The sequence below is a fragment of the Megalobrama amblycephala genome, linkage group LG16 (assembly GCF_018812025.1).
Source record: "Megalobrama amblycephala isolate DHTTF-2021 linkage group LG16, ASM1881202v1, whole genome shotgun sequence".
Lineage (NCBI taxonomy): Eukaryota > Metazoa > Chordata > Actinopteri > Cypriniformes > Xenocyprididae > Megalobrama > Megalobrama amblycephala.
The window spans coordinates 6,165,101-6,192,960 of NC_063059.1; the positions used below are offsets into that span (position 1 = coordinate 6,165,101).

At 38.0% G+C, this 27,860-nt stretch overlaps 1 pseudogene; it reads right to left on the reverse strand.

Annotated features, from left to right (window-relative positions):
* Positions 1-892: 892 nt before the first annotated feature.
* On the reverse strand, positions 893-26,985 carry LOC125248193 (annotated as a pseudogene).
* Between the last annotated feature and the right edge of the window lie 875 nt (positions 26,986-27,860).

Sequence of the window (27,860 nt, forward strand, 5' to 3'; positions counted from 1 at the left end):
TTTTTGTAAATCATTTTAATTGTGGTTTTAAGTAGCAGGTAAATCCTTTGACCCAGAAACATCCAGCATTTAAGATGGTATATGACATTCTGATTGATGCTGAAAACATATTCTGAAACCACCTGCACAAACAGAGCAGGAATGACATACAAAAATACAGATGACAAAGAGTAGCAACGTATGTATTGCAGTGCACTTTATTAAACATTTAGGCTGGTACAAATTAAACATCAATATACTATTTGTAACCGCTGGTTGAAAACAAAGGAGATATTTAGGATCTAAGCGCAAGCAGTGAGGTTTATTTACAATAACTTTCAACAAAAACACCTTGAAACAAAACACTCTTCAATAAGAAACAAACAGAACAACCAGGTAAATGCAACAGAGAACTGACAAAGAACAGACTGAAACACAGGGCTTAAATACATTGAACAACAAACAGGGGAAGAACAGATGAATACAGGACTAATTAACTAAACACAGCTGAACTCAAACACTAATCAGAACAGAAACCATGACAACAAACAAGAGGCGGGAAACTAACAACAAAGAACGTGTGACCAATGAAAAAAACTCTAAAACATGAACTAAACAGAACAAAATACAACTCAAACCGTGACACTGTTACATTATTATTATACATTTGTTTGTTTGTTTTTTGTCATAAAAAACTGAAATAAACACTAAAAACAGTGTATCTCTAAAACAGCGTCAATAGGAAGTTGCATGATGTCTACGAATTATTTCTCAAAAATGAAAATAAACACAAATACAATTTTGTTATGACAACTCTCTGAGTGTTTGGCATGATAATGGACATGAAAATGTTGATATGTTTGGTCTTGGCAGAATAGATCTGCTACACTTCTGTTTCTGTTATTGCTGCTATTGGTTATTGATCCTGCTGCTGCTGTTGCAGAGCAAGTACGGGACTTACTATTGCCAATACATACATGACATGCTGCTGTGAGCAAGTAAGACATGCTACTGCTCTATTAAATAGCATACATGAATTACCTGTAGCAGGGTAGTTTCTAGTAGGGTTTCTGAAAAGCGCGCTGCAGCTGTTACAGCAAATGCTGACCAAGTATTTGAAGGTTGAGCAGTGAGCTCATTGGCTACTGATACAGCAGGGACCAATCAGCTGTGCCCTATAGATAACAATGTGATTGCAAGCAGACTGAGTTCAGGACCTGTCAGTCTGTGCCATCTAGAGATTCAAAACTGAAAGTTCAGCTAAATGTTTCATTGTCTCTCACACATTAAAAAAAGTATTTTAGTACTATACATCAGTGGCGTACGGTCCATATAAGCTGTGAATGCTCTGCATACCCAAGCCATTCTTGGACTCGCTGATTAACATTAACACTACAAATTACTATAAATTACTATAAATTCCTTTGTTTGAGGTGTACCATAAAGCCTACATGATAAAATGTTGGTAAATACTTTTTTTAAAATACTTTTTCATAGTATTTTTCTTTCAAACAACGGTAATTTTTCTTTAAATCTGCCAGTTACAGAGGCTTCCGGGTGAGCTGATCTACAGCAGCTTTTGCGCCTTTGCTCTGTTGTTATGTATCGTCATCATTGTTCCTGTTTGTTGGCCTATGGGGGATTCAGTGCATTGGAAAATCTGTAAGCGGATCGCTTGCCCAAAAGTAAAAATGTGCTGCTGCTTCCAGATTGATCAAATGAAAATCACATTGTATTTGAGACAAAACAAACTCAACTAAATCAAGTGAAAAAAAGTCACAACCGAATAGGCTACTAATAGTTATTATATTATAGGCCAACTTATTTTAATTCTTAATAAAAAAGAATTAAAGAGGTAAATGTAGGCTACTTTCAATAGGTCAAACAAGGAATACTTTCAGCATTGGTGCTATGTGTCATGAGAATAAGCAGCTATAACATTCTGTCGATCAGATGAATCTGCACCAAGCGTCCACACGAGTCCTGAAAAGTGAAGCCAAAGCGTCTGGATCGCCCCCAGGTGGCTGGATGCAGTATAGATCATAAACCCCGCCCTCTCCATGTAATGTAATGGAACGTGAGACAAACTAAAGAGTCAAATTACACATCAAAATGTTTTTTTTTGGTTTTTTTTCAAAGATGGTTTCTGTCATTTTAGAGAATTTTTATCACGCTGATGTTAGTTAAAGTGTTCGTTCTTTAAATAAGTTTGTTTTTAGTTATTTATTTGATGCTATAAAAAGAAGGTTCTGATGTTAAAATCAACAGCTGTGATTGACAGCTTCTAGGAGCGAAGTTGTCACTGAAGCACCAAAGCTCGATCTTCGGGAGGAGATTGGAGCTTTAACTTTAAATTCTACATTTCCAGAACTGTTTATTTCACAACGACATATTGAGTTGTTCTGCTTTATTAACTGATTCTGCAGGAGTGTGGGCAGGACCTTGATATCGTGCTCACTACTGCGCAGACTCAGGCTCTAAGTTCATTATGTGCAGACTCAAGATGTCAGTGCCATATTAGCACACTGGCGGCTTCACTTACTACAACGGAAGAGAGTGAAAGTGTGTCATCCATCTTTTTTGCAGTCTATGATCTGCACCAGCTGCATATTTGACATAACGCACCACCCAGGTTTTAAAAGTCACCACTCGCCACTGCTATATATGACTATTATGTACATTAATAATGATTTTTTTTTTTTTTTTTTTTATACCTAGTGTAAAATTTACACTCTTAGAAAAATTCTCAGTGGAGTTCTATGTACTCAATTTTAAAGAACCCTTTGTGCCAAAAAGGTTATACACATAATATGGTACTTTCACGTTTAATGGATTATTTCAATAGTGAAAAAAAAAAAAAAAAAAAAAAAAAAAACTATATATTATAAAATTATTAATGAAAATTATTTAAAACTAAATCCATAAAATTATCCCATGATGATCCTTTTTTTTCTTATAAGAGTGTAAGCATCATAACAAAGTATGTAAATACAGTAATAGGAAATTATATGCATACATATTTAGGCAATTATGCCTGGCTTAAAATGTAACACTCAGCTGCATATATATATATATATGTGTGTGTGTAACAGGATTGCCTGTAGGATTGTAGGCAGGATCTCTGCCTGAAGATCTTGATGTGAAAATCTACTGGCATTTTCATCAGATATTTCCATATAAGTTGAGGTCTGCTGTGTTGGTGTAATCATCATCAAAATCATCACACTTCAAATGAAAGATTTTAACAGAAAACAGAGATACAGAAGTCAGATTAGACAGGCAATAACACATTGGATATGCACAAACTATGAATCAAAAGTTATGAAATAAAATATTTCTGTAACACAATATCGGTAAAATATATCGGTAATTACAATAAGATTCCTTAGTTAAATATTAGTTAATGTATTAACTCACATAAACTAACCATGAACAATATATTTGTTACTGTATTTATTAATCTTCGTTAACATTAGTTGATGAAAATACAGTTGTTCATTGTTCATGTTAGTTCACAGTGCATTAACTTGATTAACTGCAGTGCATTAAAATTAACATTAACAAAGATTAATAAATGCTTTATAAGTGCATTTCATTATTAGTTCATGTTAACTAATGTAGTTAACTAATGTTAACTAATTAACCTTATTGTAAAGTGTTACCAATATATATCTATGATCTACAGGAAAGGAAATCAAACACTTAGCAGTTAACAGATGTTCATGTAAGAATAAAGTATACTCACAGAGTAGCCTTTGGCCTTACTGAGGTGAACCATGTGAAAATAAATAAATAAATAAATAAATAAAAAATAATCAATTGTTAAAAGCATTCATCAAATTAGTTATTGATAATTGATTTAACCCTTTGATGCACAAGCTATGAAAACCCCTTCTAATGCATAACATGGGTCAAAAATGACCCGTATTCATTTCCTATATAATTTCAATAACGGTTGAGTGTTTCTTTGCTGAATCTTTAAAAGAAATGTATTTTATCATTTATTTATTCCAGGTGTTCCTTAAATATCTTGGTTTTGATTGACAAAAATCATTATGTTCATTTTTTTCTTTCTTACTTTATAAACAAACACAGTTTTTGTTTGTCTACATCAATTTTACACACATGGGTCAAAAATGACCCGTATTCATTTTCTATGGTATTTCAGTCAAGACTGAGTGTTTATTTGCTGAATCTTTGAAAGAAATTTATTTTGTCATTCATTTATTCCAGGTATTCCTTAAATATCTTGTTTTTGATTGACAAAATCATTATGTTCATTTTTTATTTCTTACTTTATAAACAAACACAGTTTTTGTTTGTCTACATCAATTTTACACACATGGGTCAAAAATGACCCGTATTCATTTTCTATGGTATTTCAGAGTGTTTCTTCGCTGAATCTTTGAAAGAAATGTATTTTATCATTTATTTATTCCAGGTATTCCTTAAATATCTTGTTTTTGATTTTAACAAATCATTGTGTTTACTTTTTCTTTCTTTTTTTATAAACAAACACAGCTTTTGTATTTCTACATCAATTTTACACACATGGGTCAAAAATGACCCATATAGAAACCTTTGCAAATTTTCACAAGTAGGAACATATTTACTGCAGACAACTATTCATCCACCACACATTTCACCTCTCAACATGGCTGCTTTTGTATATTTGATGGATGAAAGTGATATTATATTTCATATAATAGGCTATATATTATATTTCATAATTTGTATTTTTGTCATAAACCAATGCTACTGGTCACTTTTTACATCTATCAGTGTTCCTGAAATGTAAGAGTTTTGAACAAGGTTTCTGTCCAACAGTGAAAATATATAATAAGTGAATCGATCAACAGTGCTTTTGATTTTCTTTATCTAGAGTGTTAGTGGCTGGTCCTCAACAGAACTGAGGTGGATGATGACATCACTGTAAAAAAGCTGAAAGTATACTTTGCGCACAAACGCAATTTAAATGTGTATGTGCAGGTTGCACATACACAGTTACAGAAATCCGGCGGAAATTATAAAAAGTTACAAAAATCTGTATGCTGATCCTCACATACGCATACAAAAGTGAAGTTTACTTTGGCCTTTAGAATGGTAATGACACACAAAAAGAAAAATCATTCAAAAAGAAAGGAAAAATTAAAATAAGGTGTTGTTTATTGAGTAATAGATGGAATAATGAATGATGAAATTAATTTATTGTAATATATGCAATATAGAAAATAACTCATTCAGGTGACTTTAGACCCATGTTGTATATGTCCAAAACTGTTACTTTTCAGGAACACTGACAGACTTAAAGGGTGACCAATTGCATTGATTTATGACAAAAAATTAAAAATTATGAAATATATAGCCTAATATATTAAATATAATAAGACTTACATCCATCAAATATACAAAAGTAGCCTTGTTAAGATGTGAAATGTGTGGCAGATGAACAGTTGTCTGCAGTAAATATGTTCCTACTTGCAAAAATTTGCAAATATTAAAGATTTCTATATGGGTCATTTTTGACCCATGTGTGTAAAATTGATGTAGAAACTGTGTTTGTTTATAAAGTATGAAAGAAAAAATAAACATAATTATTTGTAGAAAATCAAAAACAAGATATTTAAGGAATACCTGGAATAAATAAATGACAAAATACATTTCTTTCAAAGATTCAGCAAATAAACACTCAGTCTTGACTGAAATACCATAGGAAATGAATACGGGTCATTTTTGACCCATGTGTGTAAAATTGATGTAGACAAACAAAAACTGTGTTTGTTTATAAAGTAAGAAAGAAAAAATGAACATAATGATTTTTTACAATCAAAAACAAGATATTTAAGGAATACCTGGAATAAATGAATGATAAAATAAATTTCTTTTAAAGATTCAGCAAAGAAACACTCAACCATTATTGAAATTACATAGGAAATGAATACGGGTCATTTTTGACCCATGTTGCGCATTAGAAGGGTAGTGATACAAAAATGATTTTTATTAAAAAAGTAAGAAAGAAAAAATTAAAATGAGGAATTGTTATGATCAAAAACAAGTTAATTGAGGAATACCTGGAATACTGAATGATGAAATTAATTTCTTACAAAGATATAGAAAATAAAAACTCAGCCGGGTCATTTTTGACCCATGTTATGCATCAAAGGGTTAAGCAACAATGGTTATGGCTGAATTCAGTCAGACTGAATTGCTTCAAGTGGGGAGCACATAAATTGCTTCAAAAATGCTAACTACAATAAAACATTGATAAAAAATCTAATTGTACAAGATTTAAACATACATTGGATTGCTATAACAAATAGAACAATATTAGAGTACTAAGCACAGACAGGCATCATTACATGCCATGAATCTATCCAGAGATTGGAATTTAGTTCACATGCTCTGTACCTCTTTGGTGATGGCATACGAGGTTTGTCGAAAGGCTTGTTTCCTGACACCGTACATATGTTGTTTGCCCTGTTAAGATTCAAAAACCTCTGTCATACTTAAGTAAAAGAGAGCTTTATATAAATGACCCTATAGTAAAAGTTGCTCATGTCAAAAATACTGATAGGTATTGAAGTAACTGTCCACGACACAGTAGAATTAATAGGAAAAAAGATTTATATTTTTAAACATTTCATGAGTTCCCTGAAAAATTAACTCATGACGTTAGCATTGCTATCACCATAATCTACTGTTTTACAGAACAAAAACATTTACAAAAACATTTATTAGCATCAGACCCCTGCAATTTAATTGATACTAAATTAAAATTGATCAAAAATTCTTAAAGAAATTATAATAATTTATATAAAATATAAGAAACTAAGAATGCAGATACTAACCTGTTGTCGAATTTCCTGTCAATTTGATGCCCTTGACCTCTCCTTTAAAATGTAAAAATAGATATTAGTCTTTAGGATCAGCAGAACATATATTTCCAAGTCAAATTACATTTTTGTTTGTAAAAAAACGCTGGCCTACATAGCTCTTACATGCTTTAGATCTATGGTAGATCTAATTTAACTAACATAACTAGAAACACAGTATTTGTTTCAAGGGCATAACAGTCACTTTAATTCACTGTTTGTTCATTTCTAAGTTTTTTATTTTACTAGAAGCAGGTGCTGGGCTCAAAAAGATGCCATAAAGTAATATACATATATGCAATATAGTCTTTGCAGTGACACAAGCAAACAGACTGTCATTAGCAGACTGAAGAGGCAGTGTGTGGATACCTTGAAAATCTACTCCAAATAGACCTCCTAAATCAAAAAGAGGAACAGAAAAAATGCAAATGAGAACATTTAATCTTGTCATATCTTCATTTACAGATTAATGTTTGAAATGTCACCCACAACTGCACAAAAAGACAGTAAAACATTAATTGATACAACCACAAACTGGTGAAACGGTAGTGAAACATTTTCATATTTAAAAATAAATGTTGTGTTGGTGGCTTATGACCATACTGAAGATTCTCAACAACAGTGCTGAATATAGATTAAAAAAGGGGGCCGTGGGGACTTTTTCAATAACTAAATATAAGTGTAACACAACATCTTCTGACTGTTTGAATTTGTCAAATTTAATGATAAAACAATCTTTTGTGCTGTATAAACATTAATACTGTGTTCATAATAGAGTGAAATTTACAAGAAATAGTTAATTAATTCTAGACATGGGGCACAACAATACAATTTAAATGCTAAATGCTACTTCTCAAAGTTCAAATCAAAATTAAAAGCAATTAATGGTGTATTTTATAAAACAACATGATAACTCACTCCCCCTAAAACCACATCATTAGACCAACTCAATACATTTTTTATATTGCAATAATTTCACAGTGAAGCTCCAAATTAATGTAGATACAATATTAAAAATTGGTTTATTTAAATAATGTGTTTAATTGCATATTTTTATATATGAATGAAGGCCAGTATCACTGATACAAAATACTGCTACTGATTTTTTTTCTTCTAATTTTCTTCTCATTTTCAGCCATTACTTATAGCCATTCAACATTAAAGTATAATTGAAAGTAACATTATTATTATATTATTATTATTATTACATTTAATAGACTTTTAAATTATCACAATTTTTAATTTACACAAACTTTAAGCTGCAGTCCGTAAGTTTTACCCTCAGTGCGGATTAATCTAATGTTTGGTGTCAGTCACCTCATCGGTGTGGATACTGTACTTCAGAATCACAGATTCTCTGTCTTGTAAGTATGACCAAAATAAGAATTTTCACCGGAAAATATCATCTGAACAAGTAACATGTCTGCCACTTTTGTTTTCACCAACTGAGAAAAAAATCATTACAATAAATTGCGTTGCCAATGGTGAATAAATCTAACGATCGCTTAACTCATATCACATCAAACCGTGCAAATTATTATTATTGTTATACATTTTTCTCAAATTGTTAATGTTAACAATATCAGCATTGCATGACAGTGTATTTAGTGTGTATTAGCATTACTGTACATTTCAATTTCTGTATAGCCACTCCGCAGTATGAAGTATTTGAAGAGTTTGGTTCCAAAACGCAATAACTCCATTTTGATTAATTTGAGTAAAAAGGTGTTTTCTTTACCAAGAAAGTGGCAAGATGAAAACCACTATTTTCTGTTTCAAACTTTCACATAGCATCTTTTGGTTATAAAAACATAAAAAATTCAAATCTACATTTTGATTTTAAAAAGTTTATTATAAAACGTATTATTTTTTTCCCCAAAATGCAATAAATCCATGACACTTTTTTTCAAAATGCAATTAATCCATCAATATCAAAGTTATTTTCAAATTGAAAATACACAACAAAGTAAGTTGATTCATATACATGACAGAGTCTCAACTTTGCCAATATTTATCTTATATACAGGCATTTTACTAAAAATACATTCAGCCGTCGCTCCCAAAATGAATCTTGTTAAATTATTTGACATTACCGATTAAAGAGTATCTGGCGCCACCGCACGGTTAAATAAACACATTTGCCGAGTACATTGGTATTAAAAACGGCTTTTAAAAAAGCCTTCAGTGTTTACAGTGGGTGGAATGGAGCGCTGTGATCGGTTGAGCGGATATATCGCGTTCTGCAGAAAAAGGAGACTGGCGTTTGTCGCGTTTTGGAAAGAAAGGGAGAAAACATGACAGAATAACACGACGGATATCGCATTTTGCGCAAAATTAATAAATGACTTTTCAATACCGACCAGATACAATACTGATTTTGGTGGAAACTCAATTTTTGAAAATGGCGTTTATCGCGTTTTGGAACCAAACTCTTCATTTTGCTTTTGACTTTTTGTTTTTGTCACTGATGATTGTCATTTTGACTAGGGCTGCACGATTAATCGCATGCTGTTCTCACGCGCATTTCGTCAGTAAAGCCGGTTCCCTGATTACCGCTAAATCGCCATCACCTGTTTTTAAACGGAGCGCCTTTTAATAGACGGAGCCGTAGTTCACGGACAAGCCACGCGATATCGCGTTCATTATCGCAGGCGATTCATCTGCGATATGAACGCGATATTGCGTGGCTTTTCAGTGACCTACGGCTCTGTCTATTAAATGCCGCTTCATTTGAAAGCAGGTGATGGCGATTTAGCGGTAATCAGGGAACCGGCTTTACTGACGAAATGCGCGTGAGAATAGCATGCGATTAATCGTGCAGCCCTAATTTTGACCTTTCTGGATTACAATCCGCCATCAAAATAAGTTAATTATTACAGCTGCTGTGAGAAAAGGCTATAAATGATCCACCAATCCTCACATGTGATTTAGCCTACTAGCTGGGTACTCCTTCTTTATGTAAACAGACATGACTTAATGACACAAAGACAAAAAGCTGCATGGATAATTTTTAACCAAAATAAATAAATAAATAAATAAATAAAATTCCGGACTGCAGCTTTAAAAAAATCTTCAAATTATTGTTTTTGTTGTTCTTGACCCATGTAACAGTCCTTTTAAGATTTTCAGGTCTAACAGTAATATTCATGTAGGAAATATACAGGAATTGTATAAACTAATCTCTTAGTTCTCTTTTTGCACTTGAATGGTTTAATAACAGTTGAATGAATGAGAGCGTGATCATATACTGTAACGCTAGCCAAAGGATGCCAGAAAAAATAAATATATATGCCAATATATAGGCCAGTATATACTGGAAACAGTGTGTGCCTTTATCAGCAAGAGGTATCTTTAAACACATTGTACTTCCCCTCTCCACCTCCGTCAGATGATTCAAAATAACATCTGCACCATTTACAGTTTGACTCTTTGTCTGATCTCTTTCTCCTTTTATAACACAATAATAATTTAGTAATATTTTTTTTCAGGTTAACAAGTTAAAGACCCAAAGAAAACATATTACCTACCTGCTATCAGTTATATATATATATTTTATACAATATATATATATTATCTGTTTATATTATATATTTTCTGTCAATCATCAATCATCACACAATCTGTAAAACAACTGATCTGAGTTTTTCTACCATATATGTCAATATTCATAATGAATATTTGACAAATCAAATGACAGTACTGATCTCTACTGAGAAACAGGAAGAAAATACATTTGTGAGAAAAGTACAACATTGCATCTGAAGAGGCATAACAGATTAATCTAAAATGATTCCTCAATACAAAAACTTTTGTCCATTTATTGTCCTAGTATAGTAGGACAAGTATGGATTACAGATAGTATCCAGTCCGACAACTTTAATTCCTCCTGATAACTAAGTCTCTGTTCATAAAAGAAACAACTCTATACGTGCAAATATATATATAATGCAAATCAAATTACAGATTGAGTAAATTTCCTCTAGAGGATTTGTTTTGTCCTGGTTTGTTGCAGAAGCTGCATTAGAAGCTGTTGTGTACTTGCCTCTGCTCTCTGCCACCTGGACCACCACTGCCTTCCCCTGAACGAAACCTGGTGATCACACACACACACACACACAGGAGAAAGTCAAGGATTTAATTCAGTTAAAGTTCATTTATAACTGATGGAGGTTTATGAATCATTCAATACAGATGTTAAAAACAGATTTAAAAGTATAGTGATTACCTGCGAGACATTCTTGATAGTCGACTCCATACTCTAAAAAACATTTAACACTTGAGATTATTATAGTAAAACAATTATGATGACTTTTTACTTTCAATTCCATTGTTTACTCATGGGTTCTTATTGTTACATTTTAACATATTCTAATTAGTAACTGTATAATTAGAATGGAAACAGATCTGTGTGGTTTTATCGGCAGGAAGCATCTTTAAGCACAATGTACTTCCCCTCTCCACCCCAGTCAGATAAGACATACAGTTTGATCTCATTGTATTTCTTTTTATAACAGAAAAATAAGAAGACAGACAAAATATTAAATGTCATGGACGAATATTAATGGAGTAGTCCAATATTTTGTAAAGGGGGTGACAAATATGAAAATGACCATTTTCACCTGAGATTTGGAGCCAAATTGAAGGGGGGTAAAAATGACTTTAGAAAGATGACCGCATTATTTTATTTTTACACAGAGATTGGTAGTCTGTTTGTAAAATCTGTTGACTCTTTGTTGCAATGGTGACTGTTCAAAAATGTGAAAAAGCACTTGTGTTTTCCCCCCAAAGTTTGCATTCCTGTAACTCAAGAAGTAATGATATCTTAATAACCTTTTAGATTTTGGTTCCTAGCAAACTTTTCCTTTGGTATCTTATATTTTGATGTCCTATATGGTTCATTTCCACAGATAGGGCGATTTCAATTTGGCTCCTTGAGTAAATTGTTAAATTGTACATTTTCAGGGGTCCAAAACCAAATGTGGGTCACTTTGCAAACACTTTGCATACAACTGATAATTATTTATTTTAAAGGAATATCTGAACAATAAATAATGTTGAAACTTGAAATGTATCTTCTTTACCTTTATCAAAACAATTGCATATAACATTCTTGTCTGAGTACCATAAATATTGTTCCCTTTCAAATGGGAACTGGCACTGTGTCCGAAGACACTTTGGGAAACTCCTCCAGTGTGACCGGAGTCTAAAGCATGTGATTCAAATTTGACAATGTCATTGGCCAGCGACAGCCCGTGATGTGGCTACATGTGCGTCCGTGAGTACAAGAGAGCACCTGTAGTACATGTCAACATCTTCTTTTGTCTTCAGTATCCGTTTGTTTGCCTACGTGTGAACGAATATCATGAAGAAAGGTTAAAGGGTTAGTTCACCCAAAAATGAAAATAATGTCATTTATTACTCACCCTCATGTCGTTCTACACCTGTAAGACCTTCGTTCATCTTCGGAACACAAATTAAGATATTGTTGATGAAATCCGATGGCTCAGTGAGGCCTCCATTGAGAGCAAAGCCATTCAAACTCTCAAGGTCCATAAAGGTACTAAAAACATATTTAAAACAGTTCATGTGAGTTCAGTGGTTCTATCTTAATATTATAAAGTGACAAGAATACTTTTTGTGCGGCAAAAAAACAAAATAACGACTTTTCAATGATATCTATTTTCGCCGATTTCAAAATACTGCTTCGGAGCTTTATGACTCTTTCGGATCTCCAATCAAACAGCTAAACTGCTGAAATCGCGTGACTTTGGTGCTCTGATTCACTGATTCGATTCGTAAAGCTCAGAAGCAGTGTTTTGAAATCGGCCCATATAGATATTGTTGAAAAGTCGTTATTTTGTTTTTTTTCGGTGCACAAAATAAGTATTCTTGTCACTTTATAATATTAAGATAGAACCACTGAACTGACATGAACATGTACCTTTATGGACCTTGAGAGTCTGAATGGCTTTGCTCTCAATAGAGGCCTCATTGAGCCATCGGATTTCATCAACAATATCTTAATTTGTGTTCGGAAGATGGAGTTATGGCTGTAGAACAACATGAGGCTGAGTAATAAATGACATTATTTTCATTTTTAAGTGAACTAAAGCTTTAAGGTTGAGTGTAGTTTGACCTCCTCCCGATCTGAGGTTCGTTCATCTGAGCCCCAGTCAGTCAATGACATCAGGTGTTCAGCCCTCTGTGAGTACTGTCCCACTTTACTTAACATACACATAAATTGTAGGAATATGACTGATACTGATGAATAAATAGGTCTATAAGGTAAGGCTATTAAATAGAGGACCCAGACTAGTTTTTGTTAATACAATAAAGTTGGTAATTTTGCATGAGCCACTGCAGTAATTTAAAAATATACAAAATAACACAAAGTGAAAATAAAGTATAGCATTTTGGGGTTATGGAAACAACAGTTACCATGGTAAATACACAATAGGCTACTAACATGAACTGTTAATGAAACATGGAAACTGCTGCTGATGAATAGAATGAACATTTTTGTGTGTGTGAAATGATTGTTTGTTCCTTACTGTTATTGTGAAGCATCCTTGAGCTTTGGAAAGGTGCTATATATATATTAAACATATTATTATTACCATCATACTTGCATGCAAATCCTTCCCAGCTAACACACGACATACTACTTACGTTATTTAATGGTACTTTACTTTTATTTTTTTATTACTAATTGACAACGTAACTACAGTTCCCATTCAGTCGGTCACGTTCGACGTACGTCGGACAGACCGACGAATATGAATCTCGCTAGAGAGGCCAATCTACTTCGAGTGTAACTACAACGAGCCAATGCACATTGGCATGCAATCATATGCATCAGCTGCTCGCCTCGCAGCGCGGGTATGTAAGCTGTTCGCTTCGGAGCCGAACCATTCAGTGGTGTCTACGAAGTGTGTGTGTTTACTACGAGTCAGCTTCTTTGAAGATTCCCTTTCGTTTGGTGCAGGCGGACAGCGCAGCAGCGGGACCGATCTCTCTTTCTTTCACTTTCATTTTCTTTGATTGCCTTTTTGAGAGAGCATCACAATACATAGGCTGTTCTCACAGCTGGTGGGCGGTGCACTTCGAGCGCTCAAAGGCTGTTTTCACAGCTGGTAAGAGGGCGGCTACAAAGAGAGAGAGTGCACACGACAGGCTGCACTATTCCCTGTCTGTGTTTTGCAGCGGTCATTCCCCTGCGTGCTTCAGCACCTGAAAGAATAGTCCTAAAAGAGCTCACACAAGTAGATTTGCGTCTTTCTAAAGATGTCGTTCTACTTGTGTGTTTCTGGATGCGGTCGTTATCTGTCACCGCGGGATGGTCACCAATGCTGTTTCGCGTGTCTGGGCTTAAAGCATGCTGAGGCGGCGTTTGTGGATGAGTCATGTACCCATTGTGGGAAGATGACCATCGCAGAGTTGCGGGGGAAGGACCTGCACGAGGGTGGTCATGACCCGCAAGTTCTACAGGAACTTCGTGCTGCGACGGACCTCGTGCTTTGTGCGACGAAGGTCACGGCGCGGTCAGTGGGTCGTGCGATGTCCACGTTAGTGGTCCAGGAACGCCATCTCTGGCTGTGTCTCGCGGACATGAGGGATACCGACAAAGTGAGGTTCCCTAATTCCACCGTGTCCCAGACCGGCCTCTTCGGCGACGCCGTCGAGAACTTTGCCCAGCAGTTCTCGGCTGTCCAGAAGCAGTCTGAGGCCATATCTCACATCCTGCCGAGGCGGTCAGCTGCTGCACCCCCACCGCCCGCAGCACCACAGGCTGCTTGTCGCCGAGGGCGCCCCCCGCGGCCGCCCCCGCTCCAGCGCCTCAGCAGCAGCCTCCACCCAAGCGGCGCCGTGGAGCCGGTCGTGGTCGGGGTGCCCGCTCCCTCCCCCGGAGGAGGGCCGGGTGGAGAATCTTTTGTTTATGTCTGTTTGTGTTCTTCCGCTGGCCCAACAGCCAGCGGTACCCAAATTTTCAATGAAAGAGCAGTTTCCTTCATCTCCGGGTCCGAAGAGGGCTCGGAGAGCAGTGGGAGGGCAAGCACCTCATCACTCTCATCCCCCTCTTCTTTCGCCAGCGGACAGCAGCGAGCAGCGGGTAACCAAAGCCTTGAATGCTCCCTCTGTCCAGCCGTGGAACCAGGTAAGTGTTGCCCAGCACACTGTGACGCCGCTTCGGGCCGCCTCGCAAAGAGAGCCCCCCAACCCGCGTCCCTGCGTTCCACCTCGCTGCCCCACTGTGGTCCCTTTGGTCCCGCTTGTACGGTCTCTGCGAGCCTGGTTAGCACTCCCCAGTCCGTCTTGCTGGCTCATTCGGACCATCAGGCTCGGCTATGTGATTCAGTTCGCCTGGGCGTCCCCCCAAGTCCAGGGGCGTCCTCTTCACTACTGTGAAAGATGTCGATGCCCCTGTCTTGCGTGCGGAGATCGCAGTCCTACTGGCGAAGGACGCAATAGAGCCGGTCCCTCCAGCCGATATGAAGTCAGGGTTTTACAGTCCCTACTTCATTCTACCCAAGAAGAGCGGTGGGTTACGACCTATCCTGGATCTGCGAGTTTTGAATCGGAGCCTTCACAAGCTACCGTTCAAGATGCTCACGCAGAGTGGCATTTTCGAATGCATCCGTCCCCGGGATTGGTTTGCAGCGATCGACCTGAAGGACGCGTACTTTCATGTCTCGATTCTTCCGCGACACAGGCCATTCCTGCGATTTGCGTTCGAAGGTCGAGCATATCAGTACAGAGTCCTACCCTTCGGGCTGGCCCTGTCTCCCCGAGTCTTCACGAAAGTCGTGGAGGGAGCCCTTGTTCCCATGAGAGAACAGGGTGTTCGCATTCTCAACTATCTCGACGACTGGCTCATTCTAGCACAGTCTCGGGATCAGTTGTGCGAACACAGGGATTTGGTGCTCAGACACCTCAGTCAGTTGGGGCTTCAGGTCAACTGGGAAAAGAGCAAACTCGCCCTGGTGCAGAGGATCTCTTTTCTCGCCTCACAGAGGAACGTGCTCAGTCGGTGTTGAATTGCCTGAATACGTTCAACGGCAGGACAGCGGTCCCACTGAAATATTTTCAGAGGCTCCTGGGGCATATGGCGGCCGCAGCGGCTGTAATGCCGCTCGGTCTGCTTCATATGAGACCGCTTCAGCACTGGCTTCACGGCCAAGTCCCGAGATGGGCGTGGCAACGCGGAACGTTCCGGGTGGCAATCACTCAGGAGTGTCGCCAAGCCTTCAGCCCGTGGTCGGATCCCTTGTTTCTTCGGGCAGGAGTGCCCCTAGAACAGGTGTCCCGGCATGCTGTGGTTTTCACGGATGCCTCGACCACCGGCTGGGGTGCCACGTACAACGGGCTTGCAGTTTCAGGGGTTTGGACGGGACCCCATCTGCAGTGGCACATCAACTGCCTCGAGTTGCTGGCAGTACGCCTTGCTCTGAGCCGCCTCAAAGGGCCGTTATGGGGCAAGCATGTACTGGTCCATACGGACAACACTGCGACCGTTGCGTACATCAACCGTCAAGGTGGTCTATGCTCCCGTCGCATGTCACAACTCGCCCGCCATCTCCTCCTGTGGAGTCGGAAGCATCTGAGGTCGCTTCGCACCATTCATGTTCCCGGTGTGCTCAACCGTGCAGCCGACAAGCTTTCACGAGCTGCGCTGCTGGGAGAGTGGCGACACTCGGGACAGACGCACTGGCACACAGCTGGCCCAGGGGCCTGCGCAAATATGCGTTTCCCCCAGTGAGCCTACTTGCACAGACACTGTGCAAAGTCAGGGAGGACGAGGAGCAGGTCCTGCTAGTTGCGCCCTATTGGCCCAACCGGACCTGGTTCCCGGAACTCTCACTCCTCGCGACAGCCCCTCCCTGGCCCATTCCTCTGAGGAAGGCACTCTTTGGCACCCACGTCCAGACCTCTGGAAACTCCATGTCTGGTCCCTGGACGGGACGCGGAGGTTCTAGGTGACTTACCCCCCGAGGTACTTAACACTCTGAGGTCTGAGGTATCGCCGGCAATACCACCGTGTTTTTTTTTTCTTACCAGTGTGAAAGAGACTCAAAATACTCCGTCAATGTTGCACATACAATTAAGAGTTATACACCATTTTAATCTGTGGAATATCTTCTTTTATTTGTGTACACTCAGAGTAAAAACAAATGTTGTGCTTTTTGTAAAATAAAGAAAACTAACATGATGCGTGATCTCTCGTCTCCCTCTGAAGGAAGTCCAATCTGATAGTTCTCAGAAAATGAACTGTAACTTAGTGAATACTAATCACAAAAAAATGAGACTTCTGTCTAAAAATACGTTGAGATGTCAGGTTTTAAATCGTGTAAGTCAAATCGAAAACACATATTCTCTGTTTATGTAATCTGTATGAAAAGAGAGCCGTGTCAGAAGTCTGTGATTCAGCTCATTATCCGCTAATGCGGCCACGCCCACGGAGCCAGCGCTATTCAGAGGCAATGCATGCATTCATCGTCTCAATCGTGTATTTATTGTCTTGAAAAGTGTTTTGAATAGCCATAGTTAGCGATCTCTGGCCTCTGTTAGTTCAGTTAGTTCCTGGATTGCCTATTCTTCTTTAGCAGGCATTTGTGGACTAAAGGTGTACAGAGCGCCCCCTGGCTGCAAGTATTAATTGAAAACACAGTATCCAGCACTCATAGTAATGACAATAAATCCTGAATAAATAGGCCTATTACTCCTCTGTATAGAAGATTGACAAACATATGAGAATCAATATTTCTCCAAATGTGCATGCTTTTAAGCTAAAAGCCTATATGAAATGCCATAGAGGTAACATAATTGTTCAGACACTTTGCATCACAGAAATACATTATATTTTAAAGTATATAATAGTATATTACCTTCATTTTAAATTGTAATAATATTTCACAGTATTGTTTTTTTTTCTGTATGTTTGATTTACACCATGATGAGCTTTGAGACATGATCACAGAGTGTTTTTTTCACAGCTTACCTGACTGAAAGAGCTCATTATTTATGCAGGTCATTAGAGCTCTTTATGCAATTCTTTTGTCTTCACAGGTGAGAATCACCCATTATTCATGATGATTCACGCCTCCACACATACTGTGTTTCTTGACCAAAGATGTTTTAGAAAATTTAAATCTCTCTATTGTTTTATATGAAGGAGTAGGAAGGATAATTTTTACATAATTTTGAAGCAAAAACTCTAGTCTACAATCTCCAATACCCAGAAGTCTTATAAACACATATATAATATTATTTTTTTGGCCTTATTTCAGTGACTTACGTTTTTTGTTTTTTCAGTAACCACGCATAAACGTTATTCCTTCAAAAACACAAACATGTACATACATGTTCCTCACATATTATGGTAGCCTAGTTTGTGCTGAATACAGTGTAATGACACTTTTTCCATTAATATGTTTATGAACAACTGGAAAAAGCACAAATGTCAGGGCATGTCAAAACTTCTCCAGGCCCCAAATCAGTCTCAGACTCCAGAGGGTTAACACCATCACTTCGGCATGTGCACCGTCTACAAGACGTGCTTACGCCTCGAAGTGGAACCTGTTCGTCGAGTGGTGTTCTTCTCGCCGAGAAGACCCCCGAAGATGCTCGATCAGAGTCGTGCTGTCCTTCTTGCAGCAAGGGTTGGAGCGTAGGCTGTCCCCCTCCACCCTCAAAGTCCACACTGCTGCTATCTAAGCTTACCACGACCACATAGATGGCAAAACTGTTGGTGAGCACGACCTGGTCGTCAGGTTCCTTAGGGGGGCGAGACGGTTAAATCCTCCTCGACCTCCCTCCATACCCTCTTGGGACCTCGCTCTGGTGCTTCGAGCACTTTAGATTGCTCCCTTTGAGCCCTTGCAATCAGCAGACTTAAAGATTCTGTCTCTGAAGACTTTGTTGCTGGTTGCATTGGCCTCCATCAAGAGGATAGGGGACCTGCAGTCATTTTCGGTCGACGAATCGTGCCTGGAGTTCGGGCCGGGTGACAGCCACGTGGTACTGAGACCCCGGCCTGGCTATGTGCCCAAGGTTCCTACCACTCCCTTCAGGGACCAGGTAGTGAGCCTGCAAGTGCTGCCCTCGGAGGAGGCAGACCCAGCCCTGGCTTTGCTCTGTCCAGTCCGCGCTTTGCGACTGTACATAGACAGAACTCAAAGCTTCAGGACCTCAGACCAGCTCTTTGTCTGTTACGGAGGCCAGCAGAAGGGAAAGGCTGTCTCCAAGCAGAGGATGACCCACTGGATAGTGGATGCCATCGCCCTGGCTTACCAAGCTCAGGGCGTGCCCTGCCCGCTCAGGTTGCATGCTCACTCCACGAGAGGCGTAGCATCCTCCTGGGTGTTGGCTCGTGGTGCCTCGCTAACAGACATTTGTAGAGCTGCGGGCTGGGCGACACCTAAAACGTTCGCTAGATACTATAGCCTTCATGTCGAGCCGGTCTCCTCCCGTGTTCTCGCCTCAGGTCAGAGGCATGGAGAGGCCCCGGCTTAGTGTTGGCTTGCTGCGCTACATGCGCTCTTTTTGCTCCAGAGAGTCCCTACGGGCAGACCCTGTTGAGTCCTCCGGTTACCCTTTGGCAGCCGACGTGGCGGAGCATCTGGCGCCAGGCCTATACTCCATTGCATCCTTGAGAACCGGATTTAGGCTGGGTTCCATATGTGTGACCCTACGGGGATCCCATATGGTTTTTTCCACGGTTGCTCCTAAACGAAGCCCGTGTCTTTCCCTCTGGGAGAACCCATCTCTAATCGAGTTGGAGTCACCCCAGTTCTTCATATGTTGTACAACCTACAAGGTTAGTCCATATGTTCTTCTCCACATAACTCCTTCGGGGAAGGATGTGGCTTCCGCAGCATTCCTTTTCTAACGAAAGGTTATGCTTTCCCAGCGTTATCCAATAATCTCACTGAATGGGTTTTGGAACAACAGTGATCGATCCTCTCTGTGTGTTAGCCCTGTCCCACCATCCGCAGGCAAGGGGGTTCAGGTGGCTTACAACAGAGCGCTGGAAGAGGGCAGCTCCTGTGGCGCTTTGGTAGGGATTCCTATTCGTCGGTCTGTCCGACGTATGTCGAACGTGACCGACTGAATGGGAACATCTCGGTTACAAAGGTAACCCTTGTTCCCTGAAGGAGGGAATGGAGACGTACGTCCCGTCGCCACAGTCGTTGTCCTGCTGATGCTGCCGCCTGCTTGGTTCGGCTCCTCAGCGAAAACCTGAAGATGCAACGCACCTGCTGCTCATTATATACCCGCGCTGCGAGGCTAGCAGCTGATGCATATGATTGCATGCCAATGTGCATTGGCTCGTTGTAGTTACACTTGAAGTAGATTGGCCTCTCTAGCAAGATTCCTATTCGTTGGTCTGTCCGACGTACGTCTCTGTTCCCTCCTTCAGGGAACGAGGGTTACCTTTGTAACCGAGACGCTTTGCATGCTCGTCTTTCTCTTGCTCTTTATTTTTGAAGTGATATACAATGCATCGCAACCGCATTTGCTTGTGCAATTAAAGAGTGCATGCTACGAGCACAGTATAACATCTGACAGGACAGGAAAGTTTGGTTTTCTGAGGTGAGAGACTTTTTATTTCATAACAAGCTACAAAAATAATGTTAGAATAATAACACTGACATTTGAGTTTGGCTGGTCTCCTCTCGCTTCAGAGAGTCATTCTGCTGAGGCCTCCGCTCACCTAATCTCCAGTTAAACAGTGTCTGGCCCTCTGTACGGTTAAGCCATTCAGCAAAATAGACCTTGTAACCAATTACAACAATGTGCCGGCAGGCTTTAGCATATCATTAACTATTACTGCTCTGAAGCAGGAAAGTCTCGAGAGAAGCCAGGTTATCCCTGTAAATTTTCTGTTGATATGAATAATTGTGTAGATTTATCAATATAGCGAGTCTATTACGATGTTATGATGAAATATATGCCTTTCTCTACTGATGTTCTGAGTTGTTCAAAGCGTTTCAAATGATACTGATTGTTAGAAGGTAGATGTCTGACTCTGTCTGAGATGAAGAATGGGAATGGAGTGTGTAAAGGCCAGAACACACCAAGTCGACGCCGACGAACTAGTGGCGACGAAAGCAGACTGCGGGGTTGGCTCACGTCGGCAGCATCTGTGTCCAAAGTTGCCCTGCCACACCAAACCGACGCTAAACAGCCGACGGCCAAGCAGCACATCAGTTCTGCGCCTGCATGATATGAAATGCCTTTCCGAAACAGCAGGCGGCAGTAGCTGAACAGCCAATCAGAATGATCATATGGCCCGATGGCCAGACGAGGTCCAACGGCAATTCAACATGTCGAATCGGCCGAAACAAAGCCGACGAGGACCAACTTCAGCCGACGGTGCGGAACACACCGAGGAAACTTAGTCGCCCAACGAAGAAAAACTGCCCGACGGCCGACCGTTGGCTTGGTGTGTTCCTGCCTTAACATTAGCAACACATGTTTGATAGCTGTTTGATAGTCAAGCAAAAAGCTAATTATATTAATTCATATTAATTGAACCGTCGCAAGGGCTGTGTGCGAGCGCATTTACTTGAAGTAAAGCCAATAAAGTTCATGTTTTTGTCATTCGAACTATTTTAATATTATAAAACATAGTTAAAACAATATTGCTCTGTGCCTGTGACCGTGATTCATGTGCATATTCAGTAAGTGTGGAATCGCACGTCAAGTTCTGAGAGAGCTATTCAGTCCATTATAAATTCTGATTTTGGCCACCTCTGGAATGGATCAAACCATAGATATTAGCCTACCTGATAAGTTCTAGTAAATATGCTGGAAATCCGTGCTCATTCAAGGATGTGCATTTATTTCATGTATGTGAGTGAGTGGAGGCGGGGCTAATTTGCATATTCATTGATCCGTGTATATTAAATGAGGCAAGAGTGTAGAGTTACATTCAAGCTATTTTAAGGAATGAAGAATTTTTTTCAATTTTTTTTTTTTTTAAATATGTCATTTTGGTGATCAAAGATGAGTTTTAAGGGATAAAATAATTGACTACAGGGGACTTGAACTAGTCTTACAGACACTGTCTAGACAAACCTCAGGCTTTACATGGACGGGTGTGCAAAAAAGAAAAAAGAAAAAAGAAAAAAAAAGGTAGCATCCTTATATGGCGCTGTTTCCATCACGACTCTTTCCCTAGCAGTTGAATAGTCACCAATATATATATATATATATATATACAATATATATTTTATTAATTCTACTTGTTAAATTCTATAAATATTTAATAATTTTTCACCTTTTTAACCTCTGCATTACTACTTTCTTACATCATGCACACATTTTTGAAGGAGCGGGAGAGCATTAATTACAGAAACTATTACCATTAAACATTACAGAAACACCAACACTGTTAGTTTAGGGCTGATGTGGCACAAACCTTACATCGGGTGGTTGTCTAATAAATGTGTTAAGCATATATATATATATATATATATATATATATATATATATATATATATAGTTTGTTTTATCAGCTTTTTAGAGTACACTACTATAAATAACTCAAAGTTCACAGACATGGACTCAAAGCCACAAATTTTAAAATCAGTACTATAATGTTCCCAGGTAGAATTGCTGTTTACTCACCCATTGTTGTTTCTGGATTGGAGATCTGCAATGCGATTCCTGGGAAAGATTTGGGTGATTTAAAACAAAATATATACTGAAAGGTACCAGAATGTTGTAATGCAGTGTTTCTCAACTCCAGTCCTACCAGAATGCTTTAAATGTCTCACTAAATAAAACACTTGATTTAACTTATCAGCTTCTTAGTGTGTTAAATAGGGAGACATCTAATTCATTCTGGCTGGAAAGTCCCAAAGACTGGAGTTGAGTAACATTGTCATAATGCATTCTTAAATGCTCACTGTATAAGTACAATGTTTTAACAGAATAAGAAACAGTCCTGCACCGATGTGCACGAGAAATAGTGTGCATAGATTCAGTTTACAAAACATAGATGAAAAAAAAAAAAAAAAAAACACACACAAACTAATTCAAAGTTCAAGATCCATTGAAAATTAGTAATAAAGTGACAACAAAATACCAAAGAGCACTAACAAAAAAGTGAGTGTGCGCAAAAAAAAAAAAAAAAAAGTTTCAGTTCATCTTGGACTATTCAGTGCTTAAACCTAAAAAAAAAAAAAAAAAAAAAAAAAAACTGTTTCTGTTGTTGTCACTTAATATGAGAATCTTTAGTAAAAAACTACTTTACAATAGAACTTGAACTTTTAATTTGTTTGGTGTGCAGTTTCCCTTTTTTGTGTGTGTGTTTTAACCCTCTACAGCATAGTGTTGCCCTCTTAAGCCCTATGTTTAGTACATTTTTCTTTAAATGATTACAACAAATTAGAAAGGTCAAGGAAGTACCAAAGAACAGTCCAGTGAGGCGTGGGACTCAAGATCAAGCACCATTTGAAGGTGGGATGTCCTGTTCTGACACATGGTCACAGGAGCATATGGTGTGAGAAGGCGGCAAGATTATTTGCTTTAGTAATCTTATTTAAAATGACATGAACTGTACATAAAAAATGTGTGTGTGTGTGTGTGTGTGTGTGTGTGTGAAGGTGTAGAGAAGGCTTTTTTTATTTTGCATGTTCAGAAATTCAGTTTTTCTTTTTGTTGCCTCAGGGCAACATTGTGCTATAAGGGATACTTTTCAAGGATGTTTTGGACAATACCTCACATTGGCATTAATGTGTTATTAGAAGGGAAGATGCAGGGTTCCTGGGTATGAAGGAACACCCAAAGTGATTTGCAAAAATTGTAATTTCACAGCAGAGAAGAACTGCTTTTTGATGTTTCGTACGGAGTGAAATCTTATTACATGAAGTATATTATTTGACATGACACACTACATGATACAAACCTATGCATGTATCAGATTCAATATATCAGTGTCTTTCAAGTGTTTTTAACCTTTTTACGTAATGTTTTTTTTTTTTTTTTTTTTTTTTTTAAAGTTGTGATTTTTTAAGTTTGTGAAATTACTTATGGTAATTTTCACTTATGGTAATTTGCCTTGAGGCAACGAAAAAATATTTTGGGGTTGGGGGGTTTTGGGGGGGGGGGGGGGTCAAAGAAATGTTTTATAAATATAATGTTCCAAAATGAACCAAAAAAATAAATAAATAAATAAATCATTTGCCATCAACGTGTGCAGTAGAGGGTTAAAAGAAACCAATTATAAATAAAATTATGCAATTTACTCAAATTTTAAATGTAATTAATATAAGGAATTTACTCAAATATCAGATATTTTCAGGAATGCATTCCTTAATATTACTAATTGATATTTATTTTAAAATCATATGCAAACTCACTTGTATCTCTTGACAACGAAGAAACACAGTAATCCAACCAAAAGAGCAGCTCCAAGACCAGAGATGGCTGGTATGATGATGTGGTTGAGAGTTGCTTGTTCTGGTTAAAAATAAAAATCACTTAATTACTTAAAATTATCACTTATAACAATATATAAACAGAAGAGTTTTATTGTTATACCTTTCACAAAGATAGGCTGTGTGGCTTGCATTTCACCCCGGACACTCCCGTGGTACTTGACAGTGCATGAGATAGAGTTGTGATTATCCTCTTTTGTTGGGGTGAAGGTAAGGAGAGATTCTGCTTCCCATTTTCCATGACCAATGTCCTTATAGCTCATGATGACATTTCCAGGGTGGCTCCAGCTGAGAGTGGGCTGATGGGATGGACAGGTGTGCCGGACAAGCATTTGAAGACTGTGGGTTCACCCTCTTTCACAGCCATGTTAGCCTGCAGCACAGGTTTTGATGCTTGCTCTATACATATATTTTGAATGACGAAACATTAATTTCACATAGTAAATAAAAAAAGAGCTTATTTACTAATTATTTAGTCACAAAAACATAATTTGGACTCTTTCCATTTTTTAGTTTGCTTTCTTATTTTGTATCCTATTTATTGTAATTATAGGTTATAGGTTAAGAGCTCAAAAGCACACTTACCAATCATATTAATTCTCACACAGTTTTCCATAAAGGAGTACTTGTCTTTTTCAGATGTCTCTAATTCCACCCTGAAACAATACGGGCCGTTGTCATGGTTTTTGATTTCATCAATCTCCAAGGAGCAGTTTAAAGCACCCAGTGACCCAATCAGTTTTGTACGACCCTTGAAATTCTCTATAACCCTTGTAAGATCATTGTGATAGATGAAATCCTCCTTGTTCTTCATGTGCCACATGGCTTTAATACGACTGGAGGGCTGTTGTTCAGCAGGGTATTTGAATGAACAGGGCAACACGACACAAGATGAGACCAGAGCCTCCATTTCAGACTCTACCTTCACCTTCCAAACATCTCCAAACACGACAGCACAAACAACTGCAAAATAATAATAATAACACAATCAGTGAAAAATTTACACTTACATTTTTAATAGAAATATATATTTTAAATAATCTTTAAATAATGCTTTAAAATCATACCCTGAAGCCAACAGAGAAGAACTTGTGCCTGTGCACCCATGCTGGACTGACTCTATAAACTGAAGAGGCAAAAACACAGAAATTGATCAAAAAAATGTTTACTGATTACTTTGCGTATATAGGGCACTGCACAGGCTTCAATTATAGTGATCATAAAAATCAATCTGAGAGTTCTCAGGTGATAAAAATTGGAAACAAAAATGTATAATTTATTGATATTGATGCAAGTAGAATCAGTAGACAAGGCTGTTGGACACTGATATTTGTTGAAAAAGTAAAAACAAATTTAATCAATGGTTAGTTGAAGCAAATACAAAAAGAATGAGATTTCATAAGTCAAAGAGTCGAGACAGAAGGGAAGTATGTACAAGTCTGACATCATTCTAAGATTAGCATTTGCCTGTGCTTACTAGGTCACAAGCAATAGTGGATAAACAGGAAAAAAAAGAAGATAAAAATAGATATGGGCCTCGCTTAGGAGGGCAAGTGTGAAGGTTTTTTTTTTTCCCCTTATTTTTATTTATTTATTTATTTAGTTAAGTAAACCTTTGTGAGGTTAATACACAACCTGTTACAGTTCTCTAGAAATATACATGTGAGTAAATTAAGAGCAAAAGGACCTTTGCATCTGAAAAAATAAATAAATAAATAAATAAAAACAATAATAATTTGATACATATGCATCTAATATAAATCATACACTAGATAAACATCTTGCAATAATCAATAAGCAATCAAATATAATATAAATAATGGAAATTAACTTAAATAACTGAAGAACATATTAAATATATGAAATAATACAAGGCAATTCTTTGTATGTATATTTTGTATTTTCTCAATCATCATATATTCATAAAATTTCATATACACAAACATTTGATTGAAATATTATCACTATGCTTAGGATCAGGAACATTTTTCATTCATTTTTTCTTGATGATAATAATTATTTTAAAAAAGAAAGGGAGCCTACCTTATTTTTCAGAGTGTGACTGGTGTGCCTTTACTGACTGAATGACTGAATTCTAATGCAAACCAGAGATATAAATTGCTTAACAACCAACAGGAAGTATATCGTGCCCCACAGACTTCTGAGAATTCAGACCTTTATTTCATTTCTCATTTTCTCTTGAATCCCTTGAGGACGCTGAGCACCAGAGTGAAGTTCAGATCTAGAAGAGAATGAATGTTTATGACTTGATTAAAAACAAACTGCAACATGCATCTTTAGGTGGTTTGACCAACTGAGCAGAATTCCTGTTCTTAGCTGCTTTACACCTCCCATCACAAGATATCAGTTTAATCTGGTATCTACAACCAGTCAACACTGAACATCCAAAATCAATAATGTTAAGTCCTCTAGCAGTCCAAGAGACAGAGAAACAGCAGGAATCAGGAGATGAAGTCATAAAAATTAGCATACTTTGTCTGACCAGAACAGATTCAACACATTTTCTTCGTAAATTACTGCTTCACAACATTGTCCTGTGATGTTATTGCCCCTGTTATGAATTTTTGAAAGTTACCTTTCATGTAGTGTGTAACATAGTTCTAAGTGAATGAAAATATCCTGCAAAGTTTTAAATCTGAAAGTGCACCGTATATAAAATTAAACGAGTCGTTTGTAAAAACGAATCCCAAGCCGTTTCTTTGTGACGTTACAATGAAACATTAGCATATTGCCCGCCCACTTATTGCACGCGCAGACGCCAGGGAATTTTTTTTTTTTTTTCAACAATACCACAGCAGTACAATCTTTTGTTGTGTTCCCGTCATTTTACTGACAACTGCTTCTCAAATCTTATGTAAGAGATTTTGCTTGGCATTCTGATACAGTTCCCACAGGTGCACCTACATAAAGTATAACAGTGACGCTGCTATCACAAGCAAACTAAGGTGACGCTTACCATAGACAAACGTCGATTGCGAATCAGTTTCTGGTTGATCGACCTCATCAGACATTTCCTCGTCGGGGGTTCGAATTGATGCGGTAAAATCGATGCAATCTTTTCTGTCCATATATTGTATACAATGCCTTGCGAATTGATAGCTGTCAATCAGTTATAGCATGGGCATGCGGTGTGCGCAGTAGACCAATCACAGAGGATTGGGCCATCTGACCAATCAGAGCAGTGTAGGCTCACGAAATGGAGGGGTTTAGAGAGACTGATTCTTTGAAATGAATCATTTACAAGGTGAAATTCATGGAGGTGAAATTAAATGTATATTATGAGAAAACGAAAGTGTTTCTTGACCTTGCATGCATGAAAACATGTTGTAGGAGACTCAAAACAATATTAGGAACCTTTAAAAAAAGGCATAATAGGGGCACTTAAAAAAAAAAAAACGAAATAGAGAACATAGTAAAGTACGGAGCCCCTAAAGGGACCTTTGCAAGAATAAAAAAATATACAGAGTTCATTGTTCTCCCTAATCCTATTTTTAATTTAATTTCCACAATCCATTCAAAGAACAGAAACACCTATCTAACACAA